The sequence below is a fragment of the Euphorbia lathyris genome, chromosome 8 (genome assembly GCF_963576675.1).
Source record: "Euphorbia lathyris chromosome 8, ddEupLath1.1, whole genome shotgun sequence".
NCBI classification, from domain to species: domain Eukaryota; kingdom Viridiplantae; phylum Streptophyta; class Magnoliopsida; order Malpighiales; family Euphorbiaceae; genus Euphorbia; species Euphorbia lathyris.
The window spans coordinates 47,932,946-47,953,501 of NC_088917.1; the positions used below are offsets into that span (position 1 = coordinate 47,932,946).

Consider the following 20,556-nt stretch of genomic DNA (forward strand, 5'->3'; position numbering starts at 1 on the left):
GTGGTACTTCTTTCAATGGTGGTACCAGCAGTGGTGGGCGCATCAAGTACTCCTTGATTTTGTTGAAAGCTTCGTGGTGCCTACTCTCCCACCTGAAATCACTTTCCCCTTCAAGGTTAACAAATCAGAAAAAATGTGAGATTTACCTGCCAGATTGGCGATAAACCTTCTCAGGTAGTTCACCAACCCCAAGAACCTCTACAGCTCTTTCTTGTTACTAGGTGGTTTTACTTCAATGACTACTTTCGCCTTGTTCTTGTCCACCTCTACTCCTCTTCGGTGCACCAAGAAACCTAAAAAATTCCCAGCTCTGACTCCGAATGACATTTCAGTGGGTTCATCTTGAGCTTGTGCTCACTCATTGGTAGGAAGCTCTTCCTGAGATGCTCTACATGATTATCATCTCTTTTAGACTTTACCACAATATCATCAATGTACACCTCCATGAACTTCCCTAACATATCATGAAAGATGGCATTCATAGCTCTTTGATAGGTTGCCCTGGCATTTTTCAAGCCAAACGGCATTACCAGCCATTCAAATGTCCCTAATGCTCTCAAGCATCTGAAGGCGGTCTTTGCTATGTCTGCTATTGCTATTAGGATCTGGTTGTATCCAGAGAAACCATCCAAGAAAGATAGGATATCATTTCTGGACACAGCATCGATTAACATATCAACAATGGGCATGACATACACATCTTTGGGGGAAGCATTGTTTAGATCTTTGAAATCAATGCAAACCCTGAGCTTTCCATTCTTTTTTACTATGGGAACTATGTTTGACAACCATTAGGCATATCTAGTCGGACATATGAACTCTGCGCTCAATAACCTTTCGATCTCCTCCTTGATCTTCAACTCAACTTCTTTTGACATTCTTCTTGGTGGCTGGCGGTGGGGCTCAAACTCAGGTTTGATTAGGATCATGTGTTCTACTAAGCTCCTATCCAAGCCAGGCATATCCTTGTAGTCCCAGGCAAAATAATCTTTGAACTCGTGTAAGAGCCCGATGATCTACTTTCTTAATTCTAGCTCCAATAACCCACTGATGAACGTCACCTTGGGCTCTTCTTTCGTCCCTAGGTTTACTTCTTCCAATGGATCTTCTACCTGCCGGGGACTGTCCTCCAACTTGTGTGAAGCATCCTTGAGCTCATGTAGTTGGATCTCTTCTTCTCCCTCTTCGAGCTCTTTCTCTTGCTCCCAAATGACTTCGGTCCCGGCGCACTCATATTGTTCCACCTGTAACATCTTTTCAATTAGCTCCTGTATATGGACTTTTATCTTAGCGGCTGCAGATACCGTCTTTTGTTATTGAGAAGACTTAATCATCATCAATCTCCTCGATGATTGGGGCATCGTCTAGTGGCCTGCTGGTGTTTGGGCCTACTAGAGCTCTTTTCTGTCTAAAAACTATTTCTTCTTTAGCCGGGCTCATGGAGATCCTCTTTAGCATCCCTGGCTTGCTCTGCCTGATGAATCTGATTGGGCCTATCTCCCTTCCGTAGAACTTGGCATCAATTGCATCTGACACTGCCACGAATGGTTTGTCTTCTATCCAAACTACCTCCACCTCGTTCCCTTTCCAGAACAACAATAACTAATGGAGAGAGGACAGTACGCACCAATTTGAGTGTATCCGGTCCCTCCCCTACAAGACTTGGTAATTTGCTGAAGAATTCACCATAAAGAAAGCAGATAAATCTGACTTGGTTCCCACTTTTACCTCGAGAGGTAGAATGCCCAAAGACTTGGTGACTTCTCCATTGAATGTCGATACTGTAACCTCTGTGTCAATGAGATCTGCCTTAGTTTTCCCCAAGGCCTGCATCATCTTCCATGGCATGATGTTCACAACTGACCCATTGTCTATCAACACTTGGGAAGTGGGTCTTCCGTTGAGGTGGGCTTTGATATACAATGGTTTAATGTGTTGCGTCATCTGGACGGAAGGCTTCTCAACGATTACTTTCTTCGGCCACTATTTGTAGGGGCTTGGATGGTGATTCCACTACTGATTTTAGGCACTTTTTTGGGTATCTCCCAAACCTCGAACTCCATTGTCACTTTGGACACTTATGGCTCCTGTACTGTATAGTCCTTCTTCCTGTCCTCTCCTTGGAAATCTGCAGGTAGGTTTAGTGATATTGTGTTGATTGGGATCACAAAATCACCTATCCTTATTTCGACTGGTCCTGAGAATTTGGCAGCCTGCTGCTTTGGTCTCCATACTTTCTTCTCTTTCTCTGCCTTATACTTCTTAGCCAATTTCTTCCTCAACAGGTTGCGCTTCTGAGTTCTGGTACTAGGACTAAGATGAGGGAACTTATTGTGTGTCACCACATGCCACTCCTTGTAGGCTTTTGTTGAGGAAGGAACCACAAACCTAGGCTGCTTCCTTATGAATTTAGGTTGTGGCTCTTTTCTTGTGGTGCTGGCCTTGCTCTTCGGGAACTGTAATCTCTTATGGACGCTAAGCCTCTTCCTCGGCACCCAACATTTGTTCTGAGCTATCTGAGGCCTGCATGGCTTTTGTTCCGCCCTACTTCTTTTGTTATTTAAGACCTGTCTAAGATCAAAAGAAGCCATGTTAACCGAAGTTGCTGGCGGGAAAGGATATTCATCAATGATCATGGGCTCTTTCTTCTTTGGGAACTTCAATATCCCCTTCTCAATACGATCCTGGATGAGGTTGTGGAAGGTCCAGCAAGCTCCAGTGGAATGTGTCCACGCATCGTGGTATTTGCAATAAGTCTTCCCCTTCAGCTCATCTCTTCATGGCATTTTATAGTTCGGCAGGAAAACAATAAACTTCTCCTTGACTAGGTACTCAAAGATCTCTTCAGTCTTCTCCACGTCGAAAGTGTACTGGACGACGCTCTTTTTGGGATCTACCTCCTTAATTGGGCGAAAATGATCCGGGCACAATTTTGCCCCCTTGTTTAAGATTTCTGCCACTACCACCTCTGGTTTGTTGGTTTCCTAACAGTAAGAGCATATCGAGGTCTTTTTTCGATAATTATCCTCTCTTAACAAATCCTCATACTCAGACACCTTCTGAGCTAGGTCGTAGAAATCTCTAAATTCCATCTATTGGAACTTCTTTCTGAGCTCTATATCTAACTTTCTCTGGGCCATTTTGACAAATTCACGCTCTGGCAGGAAGACTCTGTAGCGACTTCTTAGTCGTTGAACCGCACGATATAATTATTAGCCATCTCCCTATTCCTCTGGGACATCCTGGACAATTCAGCCACACACTTCTGGTTCTGCACGATAGAACTGAGTTTGCAACTGTCTCTCCATGTCTTGCCATGTAAATATCGAATTCCGTGGGAGAGATGAGAACCAAGTGAAGGCCAGACCCGTGAGAGAATTAAGGACAATCTCAACTTGAAGTAATCAAACTTAAAAAGGTTAGCTAATTCCCCGCATTGGATAGTGAATCTAGCCACATGCTCCAGCGTACACTGTCATCAGGAATTCGATATCCCCAGGCATAAGGGTTATCTCTGTCTACAGCCACGGAGTATGGCTTGTGGAACTCTGGCCTCCCTACTTTCGGAGCCCGGGGCCATAGAGTTCTTGAACCATGGCTCTTACTAGTTCCATGTTCATTGCTGGATTTCCTCCTTGGTTCGAGTGGGAACTAAATTGAGGGCCATAAGAAGCTCCACAAGGGCTACCTCCTCCTCCTCGTAGTTTGCCCCCTTGCTCTTGAAGCATATCATCCTCCTAGTGATAAAACTGGGGACCAGTTTGCATGCTAGTATGTGACTGGAAATGCATCATTGGTGGAGCGGGCTGAGTGATTCTGACCCCAACAGGGTTTTTTCCTCCACTCGAAGAGCTTTTGTGGATTCCATCTTCTCTTAATGGTGGTATCTGGTACTTCTCAGGCGGACCTTCCAGTGAGATCACATCTTCTTTTCCTTTGGCTGGTGAAGCAATCTTGTTCACCTCCATGGTGACTTTCCTAGCTCCAACTAGGGATTTTGGCTGCTTCTAAGCGAACCCTTATGCCATCATTTTGATCATCAGGTCTAGGAATTTCTGCAAGTTGCTCAAGGCACCTGCTACAGTCAGAGATGACTCTGGCTCTGGGATTTGTTCGTTGCGCTCCCTCGCCCTGTTTGGTTTGACATGTTCCATATCCTGAAATTTTGGGAATGTTGCTTCAGTTTCGTCAGTCACCTCTACAGGACCTTCTCCTTGTCCTATAACTCCATATAAGTCTCCATCCATCGATGCGGCAGTATTCTCCTTTACATTATTTCTAGGTGCCATCTCAGTAGTGTCCTACTGGGTGTGCCAAAAAAAAATTTCGTGCCTTTTTTTGGCAGTGTTCTAAATATCGGCCAAGGCGGCCGCCTAAGCGGGGATTTTTAGAACACCATCCCAATTTTCACTAATCGGGTGGTATAAATCGGTTGACCAATTTTTTTTTACTGTTGTTGAGCGATTTCCGCAAATGCACAGTTTCGCTTGTAGTAATAAAAAGATATCGATCCCATAGGGAACGTTTTTCAATAAAAACTTATTATTTTATAGTTTAAATACGTCTTAAGGTTTATAAAATAGATAATCGTTATTTGAAATTGGTTTTGAGATTGATTAAATAAGAATTAGTTTAGAATATATGAAGAATGTTAGAAATCAATTCTGTTTGAATATGAATTACAAACCAGAAATATTTAGTGTTTAAAATAAGAGAATAATTGTATTCGTTTGCATTAAGCAAAGAAAACAACTTTAAACTTTGTATAAATTATAAAAGTGTAATAACGTAAACTCCTTCAATTAAAAGGCTTTGAACCGTAGACAATCCTCCTACGGTCGGGTTAGATTGATACCATAACCAAATTAATACTTATTTATGATAAGCCGACTTAACGATCATATCGTCCTTAAGAATGAATTTGCTTAAGTGTTCAACAAAGTTTCCTTGTAAAGATATTGAATTTAACTACGTTTTAATGAAAACACCAGAACTCACTTCGGATCCTTTACAGAAGTGCTACATAAAATTATATTGAATTGCATGAACTTCATTAGATGAAGTGTGAATTTGATACAAGTTTACAGAGAATAAAAAGCATGGAAGCATTCAAAACGACATTGGAGTTCCGGGTCGTCAATCCTTTCCTCAAACCTCGTTAGAGTTTGTCAGGCTCCGAGGTCGAATCCGCTACTTAATCTTCTCGCTGAATCTTCAGAATAGAGATGGTTCTTCTACTACCAAAATGTAAACTAGTTTGAACAGATCTTAATCTAAATCTAACTGCTACTATGTTTGTAATTAATTTAAGAACAACTTCTGTACGGCAAGATTGCTTTTACAAAAATAAAATCTAATCTCTGACTCATTTCTGAGTCAGTGTTTCTGCATAAATTCTGCACTCTTCTTAATTATCTAACTCTCCTCTACAACTCTGAAATCAACTCTCTATTTATAGATGTTGAAGAGTCGTGTCTAAGGGTCGTGTCCGCTGCAAAGAGACATTTCTATCCACCCGAACAGACGCATTTCTTTGAAATTAAACATGTGAAAATGGTGCTGAAAGACCTGCTGATCCTACCGAGATTAATTAAATCTCTACCGAGATTAGAGAGCTGTTGATTTGTCTTCAAAATGAAGGAGAGAGGCACCGGAATTTAGCATGTCGCGACCGAGACACGGGATTTATTTCCCGGATCCGCCTTCGTTCTCGTCCTTCGTATTGGTGCGCTGAATTCCTCGTCTTTTTGGCTCGTAACTTAGGGTTTTCCTTCATTTTTTACCTCTTTTCGTTCCTATTTCGATTTTACCAAATATATAGGTACATTGCATGAAAGAAACATATTCGGACGTAAAAGTACTCTAAATAGATATAAACAACACGATTTCATAGCAAAATTGATGTAAATATTAATCATATTTTAGGTATATTTTGGGCTTAACAAATCTCCACACTTAATATTTTGCTAGTCCCGAACAAAATTTCACTGAATTTATCCTTTAACTAATCTCATTATGAAAATAAAACATATATCTTTGTATTTCTTTTTGAATTAGTTAAGCCGAAAAGATTAACCTTCGCATGGCAAATTTATACGCAAAATATCAAACTAACTAGTATAAAGGCGATAGATATATCATCTGTCTTGTATTTTCAATTTTAAATTGAAGTATTCAGGACGATATAAGCATGCATGTTATTGAGTTTTTCATCTCAAGGCTTTTCAAAGCACAAAATTTCCTTTCCCAAACATAAACTATTATATGAATTATATTAAATGAATAAGTACTTAGATTATTTTATTTGCTTAGTTACGTCCGGGATATGGGTGGTCTCGATCGTAACTTTATATGCATTTTATGTGTGTTCGCTTAAGAGGTACCGACCATGCCATGGGTGGACGCAGTCGTTACTTTAAACTTTAAACACTCTTAATTTTTGCTTTAAACGTTCCTTCCATACCTCAATTGTGATAAGAGTGGTCGCAATCGTGGCCAAAAGTACCATCTACTTAATGTTTCTTCCCTTTCATACCTCGATTGTGATAAGGTTGGTCTCAATCGTGGCCAAAAGTTAAGAATACGACTACTTGAATTAATTAACATGAATTATAAAATTAAAATTTGTAACTTGGAAAAAAGAAAATAGCACATTCATCCTATATTGACTTAAAATTCAACATGTATTGTGGCTAAAGTTTCCTTAAAAACTTCAATTGGTGTTAATGTAAGACGAAATCAAACCGAGCTAAAAATTGTTAGTTCAATTTAATGCCTATAAACCTAATTGAAAATTAAAAATAAGATTTATTGTATCATGAATTTTGCGTGATATAAGATAGAGATTTAAATAAAGAATTTTTTTACTTAAAACATTCACACGAGACAATTTTATTTAAAATTGTATCGGAGATTTATAAAAATTTTGAAAAATATTGTCCGTGTAGAAATATTATTTCTATTGATAATGATAACCTAAAAATAATCATAAGTTAAATATTTTTTAAACATATGAAAATGTTAAGTTTATGAAAAATAATGTTTATATTAAAAATATGTCATTTTTGAAACTTTTTGCAATATGTGTTGCATTGGCATAAAACAATTGTTACATATTGTATATTACTAAAAATTATTAACATGCATTTATATTTAAATAAATGTCAATCATTCTTATTCGTTGCATTTATTCGTACTAAAAATAAAACGATATATGTAATATCTCCTCCCACACTTAATTTGGACCATGTCCTCATTGGTGCAAAAATTGATAAAACATGAAAAATTTATACGAAAATAAATCATACGAATTAAGAAAGAAAAATTATGAAATTAAATCATCCATCATAAGATAATCAAAATTGTACCAAACATAATATGAAATAGAAGCATTGTACCAAAATTTAATTAAAAACAACAAATCAATATAAATGAGTTGAGAAAAGATAAGATAAAACTTATTCTTGTGAAGGTGAACCCGGTGGAGACAGTGTGGTCACGACGCTTTGACGACGGAAAAATGATAACAACCGGCGTCGGGTTGACGTGTGCTCTCTCCGCAAAGTATGTATATTTGCACCCACTGCGGTAATTACTCATTTCTTGATTGCTTTCATCAATATCATCTAACCGCAAATTCATTTGCCGGTATTTGGTTCAAAATTTGGTGCAAATTAACTTGATCATCAACATTGTGCTCTTCTTCAACATGCCTTTGTGTTTGTGTTTGGGCGTCAACATGCTCCTCCTCCTCACCATCATCTTCTTCGTCTTCACCCTCTTCGGTACCTAACCCGTGAGAACTAGAAGCTCCTCCACCCGTGCGAACATTTAGGTGCTGAACACGTTCCTCATATGACACAAAGACGGGGGGACCTTCCTAAAGCAATAAATTGGCTCAAAAAAGAGATGAAACATCCAAAAGAGGTAAATGGCCATGGTAAGTGAGGTTTTGAAAATCCACCAATTCAACACGTGCTCCCATAACAATCCCGGTAATAAAATTACCCAAAGGTACTTGCTTAGTGTGGGATGCGGAGGCACGTTGTAAATTGTCGAATAGCATGCCAATGCTATCAACTTGAAGACCTTTAAAAAGACAATCAAGCATAAACAAATCCCTACTTGCTTAGTGTGGGATGCGGAGGCACGGTGTAAATTGTCGAATAGCATGCCAATGCTATCAACTTGAAGACCTTTAAAAAGACAATCAAGCACAAACAAATCCCTAACTTGAACTTGAGAACTCTCAATCCTTCCAAACAAGGAGAAAGATAAAAACTTATGAAAATAGAATATAGAATTATCCCTAATCAACTTGCTAGAGGTGCTCTGAGGGTAAAAAGTATCTTGGCTGGAGAAAGCATGTCAAATGGTGTGTGTATCAATTTCCTTAGGCTTTTCAACAAAGCCATTAGTTGGAAAGCCAAATATGTATAAAACTATCTTTGTTAGTGTATGTAATTGGGTAAAATTGGAGGTGATTTGATGTTTGTGTAAGGGGTAGGTATATATAGGGTGAATATAGGTGTTTGGAATGTGTGTAGGAATAGGAAAAGACAATTTTATGTGCAAAAATCCGGAACAAACCCGCCCTACAAGTCGCGACACGGCAATTTTTGGAGAATATTTCTCCAAAAATTGGCCTGTCTTGCTGAAGTTGTAGGGATTAGCTAATCCCTGCCGAGATTCGGACCTGGTTGCTTCAAAAACGCGTCGAAAAACTCCGTTTGGCATAATTGCTATGTAAATATGTCCTATAATGAAATAAATGTAAACCTGAAACTGAAAAACACAAATCAAAACATTAAATACAAGGAAAACCAAATGTTTATCCTTATTAAATTTTGAGTAATGAAACATTAAATTCCTTAATTAGAGTTAATGTATAATCAATGTGCATTAATTCATATAAGTTAAATGAATAAGCATTGAATGCAAATTAATCTTCTAAGAGGTAAAAATAAATGTACATTAATGGAAGTTCAATGATCTTGTTCAATATATATATACAGATGCATTGATAATAATTTATAAATTAAACAGATATAAACCAGAACAAAAGATGAAATTATGAAATGAAATTAAAATGTTATTGCATGAACATATGTTTACATAAATTGACAAGAACATATATACAAGGAAAAAAGAAAAAAAATTTAAAAAAACAAACCTATATACAAACTAGTTACAAACAATTTAAAACAAAACAACATAAAATCAAAGGACATCCCGATGAATTGGGATACGCCTTTCTCTAGCCCGAAACACTCTTTTGACAAGTCCCTCACTTTCAAGGAATTCATAGTCAAGAACGGGAAATGATTCCTTATCAATCCAGGGAACTGAAACTGATGATTCCACAAATAATGTTCCCGAACCCAACCTGTCGTTTCTTTGAACGTGATGCGGCAACTAACCCCTCCCTAAAAATCTTGTGAGGAATTAATAGTGTTGCCTTGGAATATGTCTCCCAACTCATATAAATCTGTAACTTGGACCTCAGATAGCAATCCATATCATTGCTGATCCTGAGTTCATCATTCAAAAACTCGTCCATATACATCATTCCGACGAACATAGCGTATCAGAATCGATAGTATCGTCTTCCTTCATCATGATTATAAATGGGAAATGGTGCACCGTAGCGTTCTGACATATCAGGATGCTTATTGCGTGCAGCAGCATTCTTCTTTGAAGATTTATGCTTGGTGGTCATGTTTGTAAATGAAGAAAAAGTCTCTGTAATTCTATTTGGAAATGGTTGATAATTGAGAAGAAATCAGAATTTGTCTGATAGAGATGAAAAGATGTCACGTCCGTATCCAAAAATGTTATTTATAATATGATATTAAGTTATATAATATTTTTACGTGTATTAATAAGCTAATTAGGCGTTAAAAGTTTGTAGAGTATATACACTAAATAAAATATGAATTTGGATAGTGAGCATTTTAAGTATATGAATAAAATCAAAGGAAATTGGTATATTAATTTGAATTTAATTTTCGGAATAATATTTCGAAATCACCATTTAATTCTATTAAATTCGAGAAGCATCTCTTGGACTAGTCTTTTTTATATTTTTATGAGAATTGAGATCAGTTATATACAGTGATTTGTTTGTGTGTGATCGAAATAATAAATAAAGGTTCAAATTGAAAACTGATTGATTTCAGATCACTGATGAATTTTCAATTCCTCGACTAATACCGAACCATTAAGCGCTTAATTTTCTGTTTACTTATAAAATAGAAATAAATACGAAAAGGGAGATGATTAGATTAAAGGAACATAATAGAGAACAAATAGGGTAAAAATACGTTAAACGGGACCTAATTACATAAATTATAAGAATTGGGTCTAAATTGAAATTTACAAGAAAAAAAAGAAGAAGAAAGAAGAAATCATGTTATACATGCAAATCCCAAACTTATAATTGATATAGGAATTTCAGTAATGAACAAATAAACATATAATTAGTTGATATGTTAATGAGTGATGAAATTGTGGTTAGAATTTGAAAGAGTGAAAATAGACCAGGTGAATATAAATCCTAAACTTATACTTAATTGATATAGGAAATTGTGTAAGGGAATTTGGTTACAATTAAACATATACTTTAATTGATATGTTAGGAGGGATTAAAAAGGGATTTCAGGAAAGTGAGGGGGCAACTCTTCTTCATGAACCTTCTCCCTAATTTCCATCTTCCTAGAGAAAGAACAGGAAGCATCTAGATTACTTCCTTTTCTCTTTTGATTAAAAAGGTCCTCACCCTGCATCTCTTTCACGCACTAAAATGGGAAAGAAAGGGATCTCTCATTTATCCTTTCCCTCAATGGTTTTGTTGGCTTCCTTTACTTCTAAAATGTTTGATAGGATTTCACACGAGAATGGGTGGAATAGACCAGAAATTCTCCTCGGGTGGTCCTGGCATCGACAATGAGCATTTCTAAGAGGGAGAATCGATCATGTAAAGGGTTCAGGTAAAGATACCCATGTCCTAATTTCTTCATATTATTAGTTATTAGAAAACCCAATTCTTGCTTCTCTTTTTGTGTCTTTATATGCAAAATCTGAATTTTCACTGACTTTGAGAATTCCAGTAATTTCTCTGCTATTATAGCATTCGGCTATTCCTTCTGATTTCATTAAATCGTATGTTTTACCATAGCATTCTGGATGTGTTTCTGTTGGACAGTTCCTGGGTACATTTTGTTCTAAGCATATTATTGGGAAAAATTCGATTTGTTCTTTTTATGGGGTTTTATGTTCAAATTGTAATTTGTAAGAGAATCCCTTATTTGATTGAGCTTCAAATGCAACTGTAGGAAGGTTGATCTGTTGTATTTCCTTAAGGAAACTTTTAAAGTATTGTTATATAATAGTTACTTACCAGTAAATTAGGAAATAATAAATGGTGCAATAGTTCTCAGTAGTTTGAAATGTGAAACATGCTCCTTTAGAAAGGAATTATCCATCATAGGCTATGAGTTTAATATTCAAACAAGGGTAAGGTGTGCCTCTCCTAGTAGGATAGAGAAGTCAAAGTAATTAGAGTCATTCTCAAAAGTGCATTTCAAAATCTAGTATATTTATATTCTTGTACCTTTCCAAAACCTTGAATGTTTGGTTAAAACATAACAGGATGATATTTGTGAAATGAACTTGTGTAAATTGGTCCAATTATCAAGCCCAAAAGACAGCATGACAGGAAACCAGTATTGGTTGTTGCGATAGAAAATAAGAACATTGAACCCTGTGATGGCATCGAGGGGAAGTCTACTGTTTTTGGGAAGCAATTGCTCATGAATATTTTGAGTCCAAAATGTGTATAACATGCTATAGTATAGTTTGGGAAGTATAATGTGGTCTGTAATTCAAATTATATATTGATAGGTCTATCAATAATAAGCTTTTCAATTTTATGCTGTTTTGGGATAGAGATTAATCTGAAAGTAAAGGTTTTGAGTAAGCAGTTATAAGTCCTAGGGCATCACATTTGAGGTTCCGTAAATATTAAACCCTTAGTAGAATTACGTGGCTTTGATTCCCGATTTAAAGATTGCATGACGTTCGGGATACGTAGGAAGCTTGATAGAATTATCAAGTCCAAGCCACATAATTAAATAAATGTTAGGTAGTCCGAATAAATTTTTATCTATTAGAAAATACGTCCGGCTTTTAGACTGTTAGAAGTTTGTTATCCTGTTTCAGTTCATACCCGATGTCGTTTGGGGTCGGGTGTGATAAAAGAAATGGAAGTAAAAGAAATCTGATCTTTTTCAATTATTTATAATGAATCCAGGACAAATCAAAGTGTCTATTGGGATTAAAAAGGTGCAAATTCACGCCATTTGAACATGAAAAAACTTGTGTTTTCGAAATTTACAGCATAGGTGCATGAATTGAAGGAGAAAAAAGGCTACAAGACTGAAAAAGCTCGTGTCACGATCGAGATTGGGGAATCTTGGTCGCGACACGCCATTTTCCACTTAGGAAATGTGCGTCGAAACCCAAAAATGTTGATCTCGGCCGAGATTCGCGAATCTCGGTAAGGTCAGAAAAATCGCTTCCCTTTCCTTGAATAATTTGACCCTTGGAATCTCAACTAAGATTCCTGAAATCTCAACTGAGATTCCTGAAATCTCAACTGAGATTCCTGAAATTTCATATATACACATTAATTTCTTGAAAATTGATTAAAAACATGACTTAAATAAATTTTTATTGATTTTAAACTTGATATACACTAACCTAAAAACTAAAAATTTTAAGAATAAAAAAAAAATTGTAATGTTGAAAATATGTCAAGTTAATAATTTGTTGGTTTCAAACCAAAATCATGACTTATGAAAAATGAAAAGATGCCTTTTGTGCCTCTTGGTGAAAAAAATCTAAAATTAGAAATAGAGAGGAAAATTATTTACATTTTTAAATTTTTTTTTTCAAAATATGCGTGTTGTGGTCGAGAAATTGGAATATCGATCGTGACACGTCTTTCCCCTTGGCAAGGAATGCTTTGTGTTGGTCCTCCTTAATTTTTATAGAGATTTTCAAAATCTCAGTAGGAGCAGAAATTTTATAAGACATTGAAAAATAAAGATCTCAATTGAGATTATCAAATCTCTACACAAACAGAAACTTCTATAAGGCTAACAAAATTTAAAATCTCAGTTGAGATTATAATTATCTCAGTATGAGCAGAAATTCCTAAAGATTTTTAAATCAAGAATCTCAGTTGAGATTTATTAATCTCTGCATGAGCATAATTTTATAAAACTTCAAACAAAAATCATTGTAAAGATTTTAAAAATCTATATACAAACAGAAACTTAAATCATGTGTGATTTTAATTCAATTGAGATTTTTTTTTTAAATCTAAAGACACTTTCCTCATTAATTACAAATATTTAAGATACATAGCATATTTTGAATCTCTTTCAATGAGAATTTTTATTTATTTCTAATCTGGCTATTATTTTCTAAACTAAAGATTAATACTAAAATGAAATGTAAAGATTAAAATACGAAAAACTAAAAATGTGATAATCCTTAAGAATTCTCAAGGAGAATCTAAATTTTGGACAAATCAATTATGTGGACCAGATTTAAATATGGTCCTGTCCAGTTTTACTTACCTGGAATAAAGAATATATATTTTTTTACGTTTTCTCAATTTAAGGATCTACTGATTCCGGTTGAATGCCCGAACTTCTGGTTCTGCGCATGAACAAGAACTACGTGCATGAACTGAAACTGTTGAAACTGTGGTAAAAGTCGACAATTCCTTCCTGGCAGATAAGATAATTTCAAGGACTGTATTCCCTATTCCTACTTTCTAATGTATCTGTCTGAAAAAAGTTGATCGGCTGTTTCTTAGAGAGATATATGTAGGTGGTTAAGGAAATGATAGGATAAAAAAAAGAAATTATTTGGGTGTACTGTAAGAATTGAATAATTTTTTTACAAAGAGATATCACGTTTTGGTGAAGGGTTAAGTTTATAGAAAAGAGATAAAGGTTTCTGGGGAGAGTTAATTTTTTTTCTAGGAAAATCATCTGTCTTGTTGCTGATACTGCAGTGGCGGAACCTGATATGTAATTTTCTTGAAAAATTTCCTCTCCCTTCTGATGTATTTGCATGCTAAATTTCTTTCCTGTAGACTTCTTCTGTGCATCAAATCTCCAGTTTATCTTCTTTGAGAAAACTTGGATTTTTTTGTATTTTTTTATCTGCAGATATCTAAATGCAAACGTTAAATAACACCGAGGATTTAGTCCTAGCGACCATCCTCAAAATAAAAAAAAACTATAAAAATAAATAAATACATATATTATAAACCAAGCTTCGGAATAAAACACGAAAAATATAAATTTTTGTTAAAAAATTTGGCGTTCCCCAGCAACGGCGCCAAAAACTTGTTGAGTGATTTCTGCAAGTGCACGGTTTCGCTTGTAGTAATAAAAAGACATTCATCCCACAAGGAACGTTTTTCAACAAAAACTTATTATTTTATAGTTTAAATACGTCTTAAGGTTTATAAAATAGATAATCGTTATTTGAAATTGGTTTTGAGATTGATTAAATAAGAATTAGTTTAGAATATATGAAGAATGTTAGAAATCAATTTTGTTTGAATATGAATTACAAAACAGAAACATTTAGTGTTTAAAATAAGATAATAATTGTATTCGTTTGCATTAAGCAAAGAAAACAACTTTAAACTTTGTATAAATTATAAAAGTGTAATAACATAAACTCATTCAATTCAAAGGCTTTGAACCGAAGACAATCCTCCTACGGTCGGGTTAGATTGCTACCTTAACCAAATTAATACTTATTTCCGATAAGCCGACTTAACGATCATATCGTCCTTAAGAATGAATTTGCTTAAGTGTTCAACAAAGTTTCCTTGTAAAGATATTGAATTTAACTACGTTTTAATGAAAACACCAGAACTCACTTCGGATCCTTTACAGAAGTTCTACATAAAAATATATTGAATTGCATGAACTTTATTAGATGAAGTGTGAATTTGATACAAGTTTACAGAGAATAAAAAGCATGGAAGCATTCAAAACGACATTGGAGTTCCGGGTCATCAATCCTTTCCTCAAACCTCGTTAGAGTTTGTCAGGCTCCGAGGTCGAATTCGCTACTTAATCTTCTCGCTGAATCTTCGGAATAGTGATGGTTCTTCTTCTACCAAAATGTAAACTAGTTTGAACAGATCTTAATCTAAATATAACTGCTACTGTGTTTGTAATTAATTTAACAACTTGTGTACGACAAGATTGCTTTTACAAAAAATGAAATCTAATCTCTGACTCATTTCTGAGTCAGAGTTTCTGCATAAATTCTGCACTCTTCTTAATTATCTAACTCTCCTCTACAACTCTGAAATCAACTCTCTATTTATAGATGTTGAAGAGTCGTGTCCGCTGCGAAGAGATGTTTCTATCCACCCGAACAGACGCGTTTCTTTGAAATTAAACATGTGAAAATGGTGCTGAAAGACTTCTTCTGGGGAGAGTTAATTTTTTTTCTAGGAAAATCATCTGTCTTGTTGCTGATACTGCAGTGGCGGAACCTGATATGTAATTTTCTTGAAAAATTTCCTCTCCCTTCTGATGTATTTGCATGCTAAATTTCTTTCCTGTAGACTTCTTCTGTGCATCAAATCTCCAGTTTATCTTCTTTGAGAAAACTTGGATTTTTTTGTATTTTTTTATCTGCAGATATCTAAATGCAAACGTTAAATAACACCGAGGATTTAGTCCTAGCGACCATCCTCAAAATAAAAAAAAACTATAAAAATAAATAAATACATATATTATAAACCAAGCTTCGGAATAAAACACGAAAAATATAAATTTTTGTTAAAAAATTTGGCGTTCCCCAGCAACGGCGCCAAAAACTTGCTGAAAGACCTGCTGATCCTACCGAGATTAGGGAGCTGTTGATTTGTCTTCAAAATGAAGGAGAGAGGCGCCGGAATTTAGCGTGTCGCGACCGAGATTAGGGAATCTCAGGCGCGACACGAGATTTATTTCCTGGATTCGCCTCCTTCCCGTCCTTCATATTGGTGCGCCGAATTCCTCATCTTTTTGGCTCGTAACTTAGGGTTTTTCCTTCATTTTTGACCTCTTTTCGTTCCTATTTGGATTTTACCAAATATTTAGGTACCTTGCATGAAAGAAACATATTCGGACGTAAAAGAACTCTAAATAGATATAAACAGCACGATTTCATAGCAAAACTGATGTAAATATTAATGATATTTTAGGTATATTTTGGGCTTAACAACTGTCTAGGCGGTCTCAGGCGGGCTAGACGGCTCCTAGACGGTCCAAGACGGCTTCTAGGTGGTCCTAGGTGGCTCCCATGCGGCCTTTTTGAAAAAAATGATCCTTAAATTTTATGTCAATTTTTTTAATTTAAAAAAATACTATATCAAATAACAAAAAAATAAAAAAACCTTAAAATATTAAATTTATTTTTAAGAATATTAATATTATTTTATTTTGACATATTTTGTTATAAATATTATTTTATTGATCTATTTGTTATTTTTTTTTAAGGACATTAATATAAATAACATTAAAATATATATGTTTTTCTATCCTAGATATTTTATATTATTATTTTTACATAATATAATTCATATATTAATGGTATTTATATAATAATTTATTTAATGAAAAATAAATAAATATAAAAAATACAAATTCGATTAATCCCGATTAATCGCTGATTAATCAGTAAGGGCCCTCTCCGCCCGAATAGCGCCTAACGTCTTTTACAACCTTGCTTTTTGGTGTGGATTGGATCGAATTGCGAGCGTGCCAGCAGCTTTGTTGAAAAACTACAAAAATAGCTGATAACTAAGATCTAACTTCTAATCAAACGAAAGTGTAAAAAGCTTAAAGGACATAAAATGCTTAAAGTTCGTAGTGGAACCTAAAAGACTCGTTATGACTACACTAAGATGTTGCAAGAGAAAGAAACTTGAAGTGATTAGGCACCCTAGGTATAGCCCTTTGTGAACATTAGCCTATTTTTTGCTTAGCCAAAATTCCTTAACAAATCCACTAGATAAGCCTCTTTGAGCCTACAATTACCCTTTTCTTTGATCAATCCTGTTACAAAACTTGGCCTTCTTAAATATCCAAAACTTGGCCTTCTTAAATATCCTTTCTCACCCAAGTTAATTGACTCGATTTAGTTTTGATAAATCCTTAGACACAACTATCCTTCAAATCCTCGTTAGCAATCATTAAAAGGTTGTAATTTTAATAGAGGAAGCAATCTTACCAATTCAAATTCCATCCTTTTTCCCCTCTATTCAAAAAATATATATGGTTAAAAACCAAATCAAAAGAATGAATCATAGAGGAAAGGATAAAGGACGTGCTTATATTTTAGTTGCTTCCCGAATACTTCATTGAATCACAAAAACAACATTGAACTTAACCTTCTTACACTTAGTGGAAAACGTGTCCCTTTTGCAAAAATCTTAGCTAGTCGAGTCATTAACTTTTTGCCTACATAATCCCTTTTTCATACCCCAACCCTTAGCCTATGTTACAACCCTTAAAGAAATATGACATATGATCTTGTTTAATTTTAATGCATTAATTTTGACCGGATGGATGATGCAATCCCAACGTGACTACTTTGTGCAATAACATGTAGAGCGTTTACAAATAAAGCATTTACACCCTAACACTTGAGCGTTAGAGTGACCACTTGCGAGCTATCAATTTTAGTTCTCTTCTTTCGTTTTCATGAAGTGTTGATCGATAAAATAATTAATCAGTTTTGGAGACTCGTCTGAGGCTCATTATGTTTTTTATTGTAAAATGAGTTGTCTGAACTGTTGTGGATTATAAAGTGTAATGGATTCTTGTTTTTGTATGGGAGCTATTTGTTGATTTTTCTCTGTTTTGGATTCTGTCTTGCTTGAGGACAAGCAAGATTCAAGTGTGGGGGAGTTGATACGTCCCAAATTTATAGTGTTTTTAGGAGTAATTTAGATTGTTTTAATTTAGTTTTTGGTTAATTTTGGTATTAATTTGATAGTTTTCAGTTAAATTTAGTATTTTCTGCTTTTTATGCTATTTTCAGTGTTTTCAGGGACTTTTGGGCATTTTCTAGATTGGTCAGGGACCATTGGAGAGTTCTGGGCGCATTAGGGACCAAACGAGAAGAAACTAGACAAGCTGAAGCCTGTCTCGGTGAGACAAAAGTCTGTCTCGTCGAGACAGGACCCTGTCTCACCGATGGAAGGCGCACCAGCGCCTTCCCCCTTAGCTGGGACACGCAAAACAGGCCTGGGACCCACCGGTTTTCATCCTTTTGTGGCTAAATTACCCATGGTCTCTCCCTATGTCTATAAATAGGGAGCTAGTTTTCTCTTAAAACCCTAACTGGACTCTATTCAGTTTTAGCGTAGTTTATTTTCGCAAAACACTTTCTTTCTAGCTTTGATAGTGTAGTTTCTAGCTTTGATAGTGTAGTTTCTATTTTCCTTCGAAGAACAATCTGACGGGCGGGCATCGACGTCATTATTTTGTAATCAATTCACATAAACGGGTTTCAAATATCTTTCTCTCCCTTTATCTTTATCTTTATAATTTATTGATATGCTTTCCATTATTCCTAATTGCCTCTTTATCATGATTAGTTTGTCTATGCACTAATCCTCATCCAATCTAGGATGGGGATGAAATTGATTGTATAATTATGTATGATTAGGGACCTAGGGTTTATGTGGTTGCTTTTAATTGATCAAATCATGCATGCTTAATGCCTTGAAACTGACAGGAATATGATTATTGCTAGATATGATTCGATGAAGATTATCTAATCTGCAATATATATATATGCTTAGTGCCTAGAACCTGACAGAGATAGGATTGTAGATAGATATGAAACCGACAGGAGATTGCCTAATCTGAAATTGCATGTTTTGGCCTCGCTAGGACACTAGGAGCGCGGCTTCGTGGCTGGGCTACGGCTTTAGTCTTAATTACCAGAGAACATAAAGATTTACATGTCCTAGGTTATATGCCTAACCAAGCCATCAGCTGAATGCATGTAAATAGGTTGTATGGACCTTAATCACATTCGTATTTCTTGCTAGGGTAATTACCGTCAATTATTAGCAATACATAAACCTGAACTCCCTAAAGCCATACATAGGAATTAATCAATGAATTCCTCATCCTAGATTGTAACCCTCATTGATTTCATAACCTGCCTCGTGTATTGCTCGTTTAGTTATTTTACCGTTTATATTAGTTTTTCAACAACCCAATATACATTCAACTTGCTAAACAGATGGATTAGCCTAATAGATTTACTAATTGTGATGATAGTCCCTGTGTTCGATCTCGTGCTTAGCACATTTACTACTTGTTGCGATAGGATACACATACACTTGTCCTATTAACTGCTATATATTTTACGAGCATCACCAAGGAAGTAAATGCAAGTTCATTTCAACCAAAACCCCCTTTTCCACGAAAAGTCCGAAACAAGGACTATGATAAACAACTTTTAACATTTCTAGATAAACTTAAAAATTTGCACATTAATTTAACGTTTATGGGTGCAATAACTCAGATTCCTAACTATGGAAAGTTTTTGAATTATTTGATATCTAAGAAAATAAATTGGGAAGGTATCTCATTTATAGCATTAACTGAAGATTGTAGTTCAATTGTGTCGAGTCATTTGCCCACTAAGTTAAAAGACCCAGGATATTTCACAATTCCTTGTAAATTGGGAGATATTGAATTTTCAAATTGTCTTTTTGACTTAGGTGCAAGCATTAACTTAATGCCATTGTCAATATTTAAAAAGTTAGGTCTAGAAGAAGACATTAAGCGCACTAATATGATTTTGCAATTAGCAGATCAAACCACTAAAAAGCCATATGGTATAATTGAAGATGTTTTAGTAAATTGTGATACTCGACTTTGCATATGATGTTAATTATCCATTAATCATTGGAAGACCGTTTATGAATACGGGATGTGCATTAGTCGACGTATCTGAAGGAAAGGTAATTTTGAGAATTGGTGAGGATGAAATTGAGTTTAATATGAATAGAGCTATGAAATATCCTATGGAAGAGTTTGTTTGTATGAAACTTGATTTGGTTGATGAATGTGTTAGTGATATAGTTAAAGAGGAAAATGTTATAGAACCCATAATTGAAGAAGAAATGGAAGATAAGGCTCCAGAGCCTTTGATTCGTGATGATGGACCAATACCACCCTCAGTTTTAAAACCACCTAAATTAGAGTTAAAAGAATTGCCCAGCCATTTGAGATACGCTTTTCTAGGTGAAGGCGATACTCTACCTATTATTACCTCTAACAAATTGACTAATGAACAAGAGACGAGTTTGAAAGAAATTGTAAGAAATAGGATTTGAAGTATAGGTTGGCAAATTTCAGACCTTAAGGGAATTAACCCTTGCATTGTTATGCATAGGATACACTTAGAAGAAGAAAAACCTCCTAAAGCGGATAGATAAAGACG

At 35.3% G+C, this 20,556-nt stretch overlaps 1 long non-coding RNA gene across 1 annotated transcript; it reads left to right on the top strand.

Annotated features, from left to right (window-relative positions):
- Positions 1–10,626: 10,626 nt before the first annotated feature.
- On the top strand, positions 10,627–18,632 carry LOC136202612 (uncharacterized). Its single transcript, XR_010674512.1, has 2 exons — positions 10,627–10,988; positions 18,142–18,632. It is a non-coding gene; the product is annotated as an uncharacterized lncRNA (long non-coding RNA).
- Positions 18,633–20,556: the final 1,924 nt, after the last annotated feature.